Here is a 12,952-nt window from a genome sequence, read left to right as displayed (position 1 = left end):
GACCGGAATTATTACTAATTGTTCTGCCAGTTCTTGAATTCCCTGTAGTAAATCTTCTTTTATTTGAGGTTTCTTGGGGACCTGGGTTAAGGTAATTGTAGTGGGTGGTAATGAAGTAAATTGAAGGCGATAACCTTCCTGAATGAGGGTGTAGATATATGGGGAGACTGAAATTTCTTTCCACTGAGTGAGAAATTGGTTCAGTCTGCCCCCCACCTTGACGCTGGCGTCACTTGTTGTCTCTTGAACCTGCAGTGGAGGGAAAGAGCAAACTGTTCCTTTGTTTTCCCTTCCTGAAACCCCATCTCTTGTTAGGTTCCCTTTTCCGTCTATTTTGACTTTGTTCCTGGGGGCGTCGAAAAAAATTTCCTGGGAACTTCCTTCCTCTTCACTGGAAATTTCTTCCCCCTTTCTGAGGACCTGGCTAGGACCTCGTCTAAACCAGATCCAAATAATAGGGAACCCTCAAAAGGCAAGGCACAAAGCTTTGTCTTTGAGGTAAGGTCCCCCTCCCATTCTTTCAGCTAAATGGCTCTTCTGGCTGAGTTTAAGAGGGCACCTGTCTTGGCAGAGGCTACTACAGACTCCACTGCTGCATCCTCCAGGTAGGCTACTGCTTTCCCAATTAGGGACAGGGAGTCCTGTAAATCTTGGGTTTCTTCCTGTGGTAAGTTTTTGTTCAATCTGTCAAGCCAACAGCAGGTATTCCTTGCTACACAGGAGGCAGCCAGAGCTGGAGCCATGGTAGACGCATTGGCCTCCCAGGCCTTCCTTAGGAGAGACTCTGCTTTCCTATTCATGACATCCTTAATATTGCCTGTATCAGCAAAGGAGAGGTCAGATTTCTTGGTCACTTGTGCCAAGGGTGCATCTAGTTTAGGACTTTTAATCAGCTGTTCGATATCCTCTTCTTTAAAGGGGAATCTGCGTTTCCAGGACACTGGTTTCTTAAACTTAGTCTCTGGACGTTGCCATTGTTGGAGAACCAACCCTTTAAGGGATTGGTGGATGGGAAAAACCCTATAAGGAGTCTTACCTAGGCCCTTATAGAGTCTATCCTGGGCTGATGTCTCTTTTGGCAAATCGGGTATTTCTTCAGAGGCATACACTGCTTGCATGTTATCCAGCCCAAATAGATTCCTAGATGGTTCTGTTTCCTCTGCTTTTTCTGAGTCCCTGTCTCCTTCTCCCTCTGAGTTGGATTGGGAGACTGAGCGGTCTATATCCTCTTCCTCCTGTCTATTTCTTTGTAACCCTGAAGGCAGACTCTAAGGAAAGGACTGGCTGGCCTGTCCTGGCCTAACAGAAAGGCTCTCCTGTGAAGAGGTACCTTCCCCTGCAGGAGAGACTGAGGATCCCGAGTTTCCTAGGGAGGATTTAACAGTCTGGATTGTTGTCAGCATCTCTTCTTGGACTGTTTTTAGGAAGTCCTTCATTAGGGCTGATGATTCCCTCCGTGCTAGCTTATAGATACATTTGTAGCAGAAAGGTTTTGTGTGGGAGCTAGGTAATCGGTCTGCACAATTACCACACTTTTTTCAGGCAACAGATCCTAACTCTACAGGTGAAGCAGTAGAGGTTTCCTGAGCACCGCTCTGGGACTCTGGAAGACAGGATACAACATCAATTAGTATCACTCTTCCAATTTCTGAAAAAGATATGAGGCCCATAGAAAGGACACTTAAACAGTCCGACTATGGACAGGGAGAGGGAACATCAAGCATTTCAAAGAAAAAAGACATCAGCAGACTTTTTAGACAATTTTTGGAAATTAGATGCACTGCAGCACTTACCCGGGTCCAACCTGGGTTTGGCTGCCGTTGCTTGGCCCAGCGCTTCTTCCTTCCCGGGTGGGTGGGTAGAAGGCTTCATCTCCCTGGCAGCTGTCCGAGCTCCTGTAGCTTGGGAGTTTGCACTACCGCGTGATAGCGGTTCCGGTGGTTTCCTCTTCCGCATTGTGACAGTAACTGACGTCACCGGATGCTGCCGAGCTCCTTCCGCTCCGACGCGAGGCTTGAGGCGCCCGCGTCTGACGTCACTTCCAGCGGGAAAATCCGAATCCTGTGGAGGAGAGCTGCTGGCGCAAGGGCACGGAGAAAACCTAGAGGGTCACCCGGGTGACCGACGGCTTTACCGATGGAAGAGGCGACCTGTGAGAAACCCGGGAGGGGTGGCAGGTAGAGCTCTACTCTCAATGGCTTTGCTGAACCTGGCTCACAGGGGGACCATAGGACTACCAAAAAGTCTGCAGGTCAGTGAAAATAACAAATGTTTCGTAGGAAGAAACACAATCTAAACTGAGGATGGAGGGAAGGGTGGGGCCTTTTAACTATGTTTAATTGATGGTGTTTCCGGTAGGAGGAGCCTATCATCTCTCATGTTTGGGCCGTCCTGGAAGGCGATTAGAGAAAAGGTGCTGACTTATCTACCTTTTGTAGGTGACCATTTGTTCTGTGCCTCTTTGGAAGAGATCATTAAGGGCTTTACGGGAGGTAAGAGTACATTACTTCTGCTGCTAAGGGAAAGGAACCGTAAACGTGGTCCTTTATTCCCGGCTCACAAGCGGCCCTTTCGTCCATCTGGATTGCAGGAAAAAGGTTCGAGATGCACCTGTAAACTTTGCGGGAGGCTCCAAGAGACTCTGGAATGCTAAGTCAAAAGCGAGCACTTCTGGTTCCGCAGACAAGCCTTCCCCAGCCTGAAGGGGCGCCCTCACCCGCATCTGGGGTAGGGGGACGTCTTTGCCTTTTTCCGGATCCGTGGACCTTGCTCATTCAGGGCAGATGGGTCCACGAGTTTATTCGGTTTGGTTACATAGTTAGTTAGGTTGAAAAAAGGCACAAATCCATCTGGCTCAACCAATAAAAAACAAAAACAGTAAAGAAAACCCAACTATACAATCCCTTATACACAATGCGGTTCCGTTCTGGTGCGTTCCGGCTGAAAAAAAGCCCTGTTCACATGTTCTTCCATACATGTTTAAACTGACCAACTGCATCAAGGTAATCACTCTCTGGACAGTCCCTAAACTGTTCTGCAAAATGCAAATGCGCCAGTAGATATAATTTTAATATGGGACACATAGACACAAGTTGTAGGAGAGCTAATGGGGCAGGTCTGGTCACTGACCTGTACTCAGTGTTAATTTCGTAGACTAAAATATTTTCATATGTACTTACCTTTTCTGCACCCGATCCGGTCCCATGCTGAGCTGTCAGCTGGGGCTTCAGCATGGAGGCGGATGCAGGAGAGGCACTCAACAACGGAAAGCCCCAAAGTAAGTCTATGGGTGACGTCACTTCCTGTTCATTTCTAGCCGTTGTTGTCCCTCTCCCGCACAAAGCTGCCGTCGCTGGAGACCGGACCAGATCGGGTGTAAAAAAGGTAAGTAAAAGGTAAGTACAGTGATTTTTGCTTTACAGGGTTAGATAGAATAGTCTTAGAATGTGGCAAAGAGCAGGTTTAGCGTTAGTTAGCTTTTGAGTGGACTTACCCTTTAACACTATTTTAAATTTATTAATACATAGTTACATAATGTGGTTGAAAAAAGACACACGTTAATCTAGTTTAACCAATAAAAGGGGGAAAAAAAAAAGGAGTACAAATCTATATACGCAGTCCTATACCCACAGTTGATCCAGAGGAAGGCAAAAAACCCCAGCAAAGCACGATTTAGTTTTCTCCAGCAGGGGAAAAAATTCCTTCCTGATCCTCTGAGAGGCAAATCGGATATTCCCTGGATCAACTTTACCTATAAATGTTAGTATTCAGGTATATTATGTACATTTAGGAAAGAATCCAGGCCTTTTTTAAAGCAATCTACTGAGCTGGCCACAACCAGCTCTTGAAGAAGTCTATTTCACATTTTCACAGCTCTTACTGTGAAGAAACCTTTCCGTGTTTGGAGATTAATTCTCTTTTCTCTAGATGTAAAGAGTACCCCCTTGTCCCCTGTTATGATCCTAAAGTGAATAACTCAACTATGCTTTCCCAATTTCCCAATGGCGCTGTTTATATCTGGCGAAATCGAAGTCATGAAATGCTCGTAGCTTCCGGTTTCCAATCAGGTCTATGGTCAGCTGACAGAACCACCGGCTGCAGTCTTGGGTTACCCGGTGGGACAGGAGAGCCCAAGAAAGCCACGGAAGGCGGCTGGAGGGGGAGTCCCCTCCCACTGCTTGTAAAAGCAGTCTAGCGGCTAATTATCTGCTAGGATTGCTTTTACATGAAAGCTAACCGCTGGTTGTAAAAAACAATACCAGAAAGTGTGTGGTATGCCCACCATTAGACCTCCCAGCATCCACCCACTTCTAATGGTGGGCATAAATGCAATGTTGTTTTTTTTTCCCTTCAGCCCGTGGGCTGAAGGAAAAAAAAAAAAGAACATAGCAGATTCCTAAATTCGCATCGATCGACGTGGATGAAGAAATCTCTGCCAAGAAAAGTGTAAAAAAAAAATATGGCGAAGCATAGGGGAGATCCGCCCTCTGTCCACCCCATCCCCTGTGCTTCGCCATATATGCTCTTTTTAACTGCGGTGGTGAAAAGGTTTGAGATGCACCTGTAACTTTGCGGGAGGCTCCAAGAGACTCTGGAATGCTAAGACAAAAGCGAGCACTTCTGGTTCCGCAGACAAGCCTTCCCCAGCCTGAAGGGGCGCCCTCACCTGCATCTGGGGTGAAGGGACGTCTTTGCCTTTTTCCGGATCTGTGGACCTTGCTTACGCAGGGCAGATGGGTCCACGAGTTTATTCGGTTTGGTTACATAGTTAGTTAGGTTGAAAAAAAGGCACAAGTCCATATGGCTCAACCAATAAAAAACAAAAACGGTAAAGAAAACCCAACCATACAATCCCATATACACAATCCTATACCAGCAGTTGTTCCAGAGGAAGGCGAAAAACCCCAGCAAAGCATGATCCAATTTGCTACAGCAGGGGAAAAAAATTCCTTCCTGATCCCCCAAGAGGCAATCGGATATTCCCTGGATCAACTTTACCTATAATATTAGTACCCATTTATATTATGTACACCTAGGAAAGAAGCCTTTTTTAAAGCAATCTACTGAGCTGGCCACAACCAGCTCTTGAAGAAGTCTATTTCACATTTTCACAGCTCTTACAGTGAAGAAACCTTTCCGTGTTTGGAGATTAAATCTCTTTTCTCTAGATGTAAAGAGTACCCCCTTGTCCCCTGTTATGATCCTAAAGTGAATAACTCAACTATGCTTTCCCAATGGCGCTGTTTATATCTGGCGAAATCAAAGTCATGAAATGCTCGTAGCTTCCAGTTTCCAATCAGGTCTATGGTCAGCTGACAGAACCACCGGCTGCAGTCTTTGGTTACCCGGTGGGACAGGAGAGCCCAAGAAAGCCAAAAGCAGTCTAGCGGCTACTTATCTGCTAGGATTGCTTTTACATGAAAGCTAACCGCTGGCTGTAAAAAACAATACCAGAAAGTGTGTGGTATGCCCACCATTAGACCTCCCAGCATCCACCCACTTCTAATGGTGGGCATAAATGCAATGTTGTTTTCTTTTTCCTTCAGCCCGTGGGCTGAAGGAAAAAAAAAAAGAACATAGGAGATTCCTAAATTTGCATCGATCGACGTGGATGAAGAAATCTCTGCCAAGAAAGTGAATAACTCAACTATGCTTTTCCAATTTCCCAATGGCGCTGTTTATATCTGGCGAAATCGAAGTCATGAAATGCTCGTAGCTTCCGGTTTCCAATCAGGTCTATGGTCAGCTGACAGAACCACCGGCTGCAGTCTTGGGTTACCCGGTGGGACAGGAGAGCCCAAGAAAGCCACGGAAGGCGGCGGGAGGGGGAGTCCCCTCCCACTGCTTGTAAAAGCAGTCTAGCGGCTAATTATCTGCTAGGATTGCTTTTACATGAAAGCTAACCGCTGGTTGTAAAAAACAATACCAGAAAGTGTGTGGTATGCCCACCATTAGACCTCCCAGCATCCACCCACTTCTAATGGTGGGCATAAATGCAATGTTTTTTTTTCCCTTCAGCCCGTGGGCTGAAGGAAAAAAAAAAAAAGAACATAGCAGATTCCTAAATTCGCATCGATCGACGTGGATGAAGAAATCTCTGCCAAGAAAAGTGTAAAAAAAAATATGGCGAAGCATAGGGGAGATCCGCCCTCTGTCCACCCCATCCCCTATGCTTCGCCATATATGCTCTTTTTAACTGCGGTGGTGAAAAGGTTTGAGATGCACCTGTAACTTTGCGGGAGGCTCCAAGAGACTCTAGAATGCTAAGACAAAAGCGAGCACTTCTGGTTCCGCAGAGAAGCCTTCCCCAGCCTGAAGGGGCGCCCTCACCCGCATCTGGGGTGAAGGGACGTCTTTGCCTTTTTCCGGATCTGTGGACCTTGCTTACTCAGGGCAGATGGGTCCACGAGTTTATTCGGTTTGGTTACATAGTTAGGTTGAAAAAAAGGCACAAGTCCATACGGCTCAACCAATAAAAAACAAAAACGGTAAAGAAAACCCAACCATACAATCCCATATACACAATCCTATACCAGCAGTTGTTCCAGAGGAAGGCGAAAAACCCCAGCAAAGCATGATCCAATTTGCTACAGCAGGGGAAAAAAATTCCTTCCTGATCCCCCAAGAGGCAATCGGATATTCCCTGGATCAACTTTACCTATAATATTAGTACCCATTTATATTATGTACACCTAGGAAAGAAGCCTTTTTTAAAGCAATCTACTGAGCTGGCCACAACCAGCTCTTGAAGAAGTCTATTTCACATTTTCACAGCTCTTACTGTGAAGAAACCTTTCCGTGTTTGGAGATTAAATCTCTTTTCTCTAGATGTAAAGAGTACCCCCTTGTCCCCTGTTATGATCCTAAAGTGAATAACTCAACTATGCTTTCCCAATGGCGCTGTTTATATCTGGCGAAATCAAAGTCATGAAATGCTCGTAGCTTCTAGTTTCCAATCAGGTCTATGGTCAGCTGACAGAACCACCGGCTGCAGTCTTGGGTTACCCGGTGGGACAGGAGAGCCCAAAAAAGCCACGGAAGGCGGCGGGAGGGGAAGTCCCCTCCCACTGCTTGTAAAAGCAGTCTAGCGGCTAATTATCTGCTAGGATTGCTTTTACATGAAAGCTAACCGCTGGCTGTAAAAAACAATACCAGAAAGTGTGTGGTATGCCCACCATTAGACCTCCCAGCATCCACCCACTTCTAATGGTGGGCATAAATGCAATGTTGTTTTTTTTTCCCTTCAGCCCGTGGGCTGAAGGAAAAAAAAAAAAGAACATAGCAGATTCCTAAATTCGCATCGATCGACGTGGATGAAGAAATCTCTGCCAAGAAAAGTGTAAAAAAAAATATGGCGAAGCATAGGGGAGATCCGCCCTCTGTCCACCCCATCCCCTGTGCTTCGCCATATATGCTCTTTTTAACTGCGGTGGTGAAAAGGTTTGAGATGCACCTGTAACTTTGCGGGAGGCTCCAAGAGACTCTAGAATGCTAAGACAAAAGCGAGCACTTCTGGTTCCGCAGAGAAGCCTTCCCCAGCCTGAAGGGGCGCCCTCACCCGCATCTGGGGTGAAGGGACGTCTTTGCCTTTTTCCGGATCTGTGGACCTTGCTTACGCAGGGCAGATGGGTCCACGAGTTTATTCGGTTTGGTTACATAGTTAGTTAGGTTGAAAAAAAGGCACAAGTCCATATGGCTCAACCAATAAAAAACAAAAACGGTAAAGAAAACCCAACCATACAATCCTATATACACAATCCTATACCAGCAGTTGATCCAGAGGAAGGCGAAAAACCCCAGCAAAGCATGATCCAATTTGCTACAGCAGGGGAAAAAAATTCCTTCCTGATCCCCCAAGAGGCAATCGGATATTCCCTGGATCAACTTTACCTATAATATTAGTACCCATTTATATTATGTACACCTAGGAAAGAAGCCTTTTTTAAAAGCAATCTACTGAGCTGGCCACAACCAGCTCTTGAAGAAGTCTATTTCACATTTTCACAGCTCTTACTGTGAAGAAACCTTTCCGTGTTTGGAGATTAAATCTCTTTTCTCTAGATGTAAAGAGTACCCCCATGTCCCCTGTTATGATCCTAAAGTGAATAACTCAACTATGCTTTCCCAATTTCCAAATGGCGCTGTTTATATCTGGCGAAATCGAAGTCATGAAATGCTCGTAGCTTCCGGTTTCCAATCAGGTCTATGGTCAGCTGACAGAACCACCGGCTGCAGTCTTTGGTTACCCGGTGGGACAGGAGAGCCCAAGAAAGCCAAAAGCAGTCTAGCGGCTAATTATCTGCTAGGATTGCTTTTACATGAAAGCTAACCGCTGGCTGTAAAAAACAATACCAGAAAGTGTGTGGTATGCCCACCATTAGACCTCCCAGCATCCACCCACTTCTAATGGTGGGCATAAATGCAATGTTGTTTTCTTTTTCCTTCAGCCCGTGGGCTGAAGGAAAAAAAAAAGAACATAGGAGATTCATAAATTTGCATCGATCGACGTGGATGAAGAAATCTCTGCCAAGAAAGTGAATAACTCAACTATGCTTTTCCAATTTCCCAATGGCGCTGTTTATATCTGGCGAAATCGAAGTCATGAAATGCTCGTAGCTTCCGGTTTCCAATCAGGTCTATGGTCAGCTGACAGAACCACCGGCTGCAGTCTTGGGTTACCCGGTGGGACAGGAGAGCCCAAGAAAGCCACGGAAGGCGGCGGGAGGGGGAGTCCCCTCCCACTGCTTGTAAAAGCAGTCTAGCGGCTAATTATCTGCTAGGATTGCTTTTACATGAAAGCTAACCGCTGGTTGTAAAAAACAATACCAGAAAGTGTGTGGTATGCCCACCATTAGACCTCCCAGCATCCACCCACTTCTAATGGTGGGCATAAATGCAATGTTGTTTTTTTTTCCCTTCAGCCCGTGGGCTGAAGGAAAAAAAAAAAAAAGAACATAGCAGATTCCTAAATTTGCATCGATCGACGTGGATGAAGAAATCTCTGCCAAGAAAAGTGTAAAAAAAAATATGGCGAAGCATAGGGGAGATCCGCCCTCTGTCCACCCCATCCCCTATGCTTCGCCATATATGCTCTTTTTAACTGCGGTGGTGAAAAGGTTTGAGATGCACCTGTAACTTTGCGGGAGGCTCCAAGAGACTCTAGAATGCTAAGACAAAAGCGAGCACTTCTGGTTCCGCAGAGAAGCCTTCCCCAGCCTGAAGGGGCGCCCTCACCCGCATCTGGGGTGAAGGGACGTCTTTGCCTTTTTCCGGATCTGTGGACCTTGCTTACTCAGGGCAGATGGGTCCACGAGTTTATTCGGTTTGGTTACATAGTTAGGTTGAAAAAAAGGCACAAGTCCATACGGCTCAACCAATAAAAAACAAAAACGGTAAAGAAAACCCAACCATACAATCCCATATACACAATCCTATACCAGCAGTTGTTCCAGAGGAAGGCGAAAAACCCCAGCAAAGCATGATCCAATTTGCTACAGCAGGGGAAAAAAATTCCTTCCTGATCCCCCAAGAGGCAATCGGATATTCCCTGGATCAACTTTACCTATAATATTAGTACCCATTTATATTATGTACACCTAGGAAAGAAGCCTTTTTTAAAGCAATCTACTGAGCTGGCCACAACCAGCTCTTGAAGAAGTCTATTTCACATTTTCACAGCTCTTACTGTGAAGAAACCTTTCCGTGTTTGGAGATTAAATCTCTTTTCTCTAGATGTAAAGAGTACCCCCTTGTCCCCTGTTATGATCCTAAAGTGAATAACTCAACTATGCTTTCCCAATGGCGCTGTTTATATCTGGCGGAATCAAAGTCATGAAATGCTCGTAGCTTCCAGTTTCCAATCAGGTCTATGGTCAGCTGACAGAACCACCGGCTGCAGTCTTTGGTTACCCGGTGGGACAGGAGAGCCCAAGAAAGTCAAAAGCAGTCAAGCGGCTAATTATCTGCTAGGATTGCTTTTACATGAAAGCTAACCGCTGGCTGTAAAAAACAATACCAGAAAGAGTGTGGTATGCCCACCATTAGACCTCCCAGCATCCACCCACTTCTAATGGTGGGCATAAATGCAATGTTGTTTTCTTTTTCCTTCAGCCCGTGGGCTGAAGGAAAAAAAAAAGAACATAGGAGATTCCTAAATTTGCACCGATCGACGTGGATGAAGAAATCTCTGCCAAGAAAGTGAATAACTCAACTATGCTTTTCCAATTTCCCAATGGCGCTGTTTATATCTGGCGAAATCGAAGTCATGAAATGCTCGTAGCTTCCGGTTTCCAATCAGGTCTATGGTCAGCTGACAGAACCACCGGCTGCAGTCTTGGGTTACCCGGTGGGACAGGAGAGCCCAAAAAAGCCACGGAAGGCGGCGGGAGGGGAAGTCCCCTCCCACTGCTTGTAAAAGCAGTCTAGCGGCTAATTATCTGCTAGGATTGCTTTTACATGAAAGCTAACCGCTGGCTGTAAAAAACAATACCAGAAAGTGTGTGGTATGCCCACCATTAGACCTCCCAGCATCCACCCACTTCTAATGGTGGGCATAAATGCAATGTTGTTTTTTTTTCCCTTCAGCCCGTGGGCTGAAGGAAAAAAAAAAAGAACATAGCAGATTCCTAAATTCGCATCGATCGACGTGGATGAAGAAATCTCTGCCAAGAAAAGTGTAAAAAAAAATATGGCGAAGCATAGGGGAGATCCGCCCTCTGTCCACCCCATCCCCTGTGCTTCGCCATATATGCTCTTTTTAACTGCGGTGGTGAAAAGGTTTGAGATGCACCTGTAACTTTGCGGGAGGCTCCAAGAGACTCTGGAATGCTAAGACAAAAGCGAGCACTTCTGGTTCCGCAGAGAAGCCTTCCCCAGCCTGAAGGGGCGCCCTCACCCGCATCTGGGGTGAAGGGACGTCTTTGCCTTTTTCCGGATCTGTGGACCTTGCTTACTCAGGGCAGATGGGTCCACGAGTTTATTCGGTTTGGTTACATAGTTAGTTAGGTTGAAAAAAGGCACAAATCCATCTGGCTCAACCAATAAAAAACAAAAACGGTAAAGAAAACCCAACCATACAATCCCATATACACAATCCTATACCAGCAGTTGATCCAGAGGAAGGCGAAAAACCCCAGCAAAGCATGATCCAATTTGCTACAGCAGGGGAAAAAAATTCCTTCCTGATTCCCCCAAGAGGCAATCGGATATTCCCTGGATCAACTTTACCTATAATATTAGTACCCATTTATATTATGTACACCTAGGAAAGAATCCAGGCCTTTTTTAAAGCAATCTAGTGAGCTAGCCAGAAACACCTCTGGAGGGAGTCTATTCCACATTTTCACAGCTCTTTACAGTGAAGAAACCTTTCCGTATTTGGAGACGAAATCGGTTTTCCTCTAGACGTAAAGAGTGCCCCCTTGTCCTCTGTGTTGACCTTAAAGTGAATAACTCAACACCAAGTTCACTATATGGACACCTTATGTATTTATACATGTTGATCATATCCCCCCCTTAATCTCTTCTTCTCAAGAGAGAATAACTTCAGTTCCTCTAATCTTTCCTCATAGCTGAGCTCCTCCATGCCGCTTATCAGTTTGGTTGCCCTTCTCTGCACTTTCTCCAGTTCCCCAATATCCTTTTTGAGAACCGGTGCCCAAAACTGAACTGCTTATTCCAGATAAGGTCTTACTAATGATTTGTACAGGGGCAAAATGATACCTCTCTCTCTCTCTGGAGTCCATGCCTCGCTTAATACAAGAAAGGACTTTGCTTGCTTTGGAAACCGCAGCTTGGCATTGCATGCTATTAGTAAGCTTAGGATCTACCCAGATCCTTCTCCCCCTAGTATGTATGATGCATTCATATTCTTAGCCCCCAAGTGCATAACTTTACACTGATCAACATAAAACCTCATTTGCCACATAGTTTCCCAATGAAACAGTGCATTGAGGTCAGCTTGTAAGTTGGAGACATCCTGTAAAGAAGTTATTCCACTGCAAAGCTTGGTGTCATCTGCAAAGACTGAAATGGTACTTTTAATCCCAGACCCTATATCATTTATAAATATATTAAAAAGTAAGGGTCCCAACACTGAACCTTGGGGTACACCACAGATAACCTTAGACCATTCAGAGTAAGAATCATTTATCACTACTCTCTGAATTCTATCTTTTAGCCAATTTTCTAACCATTTACAAACTGATCTTTCCAAGCCTGTAGACTTTACCTTACACATTAGCTGTGTGTGGGGAACTGTGTCAAACGCTTTTGCAAAATTCAAGTATACTACATTCACAGCCACCCAAGGTTTTACTTACCTCCTAAAAAGAAATCAGGTTTGTTTGACAACTTCTGCCCTCTGGAACCTTAAAGTTATGGTAAAGTCAGAAAAAAATTCAGCTGGCCCCTCCCCTGTAGGTTAATGCCATAAGGTGCTAGTATGCACCGAATCAGGACAGGAAAAAGGTTTGGGGGAGGGGGGCGCTGAGGGGGACCGTGATGACATTACTCCTGCGCATGCATACCGGCGTCATGATCAGGGTATAGTGCTCTAAACTGACGCCACATTTAGTATGCCCTAAATGCAGAGCACAATGCACATGCACTGGTGACCAGTGTTAACCACTTGCCGCCCGCCCGCCGTCATATGACGGCGCGACCATTATCCTGGGAAGACGTGCACTGCCGGTGTCGGCGTGTCCCCGGGACACAGCCGGTCACCGGCAGAGGGGAAACAGCCAATGGGCATGGCTGTTTCCCACGTGATCGGCTGTGTTCCAATGACACAGCCGATCACAATACAGGAGCCCGGAAGATGACCACGCATGCGCGATCGGGAGCGCGCAGCGTGGTCATGTCGGTGGCGCTGTGTTCCGTAGGAACACAGCTGTCACCGGCAGTAGTAAACAGTCACTGACAGTGACTGTTTACTAAGTGATCGGCTGTGAAT

At 45.9% G+C, this 12,952-nt stretch overlaps 1 pseudogene across 1 annotated transcript; it reads right to left on the bottom strand.

The window, feature by feature from the left end:
• Window positions 1-329: 329 nt before the first annotated feature.
• LOC309558614 (lamina-associated polypeptide 2-like) lies at window positions 330-1,118 on the bottom strand (annotated as a pseudogene). Its single transcript has one exon. The product of its transcript is annotated as a lamina-associated polypeptide 2-like (transcript).
• Between the last annotated feature and the right edge of the window lie 11,834 nt (window positions 1,119-12,952).

Source organism: Pelophylax lessonae (genome assembly GCF_965119305.1).
Source record: "Pelophylax lessonae genome assembly, chromosome: 6".
Lineage (NCBI taxonomy): Eukaryota > Metazoa > Chordata > Amphibia > Anura > Ranidae > Pelophylax > Pelophylax lessonae.
This window is presented reverse-complemented; position numbering and strand designations above follow the sequence as displayed.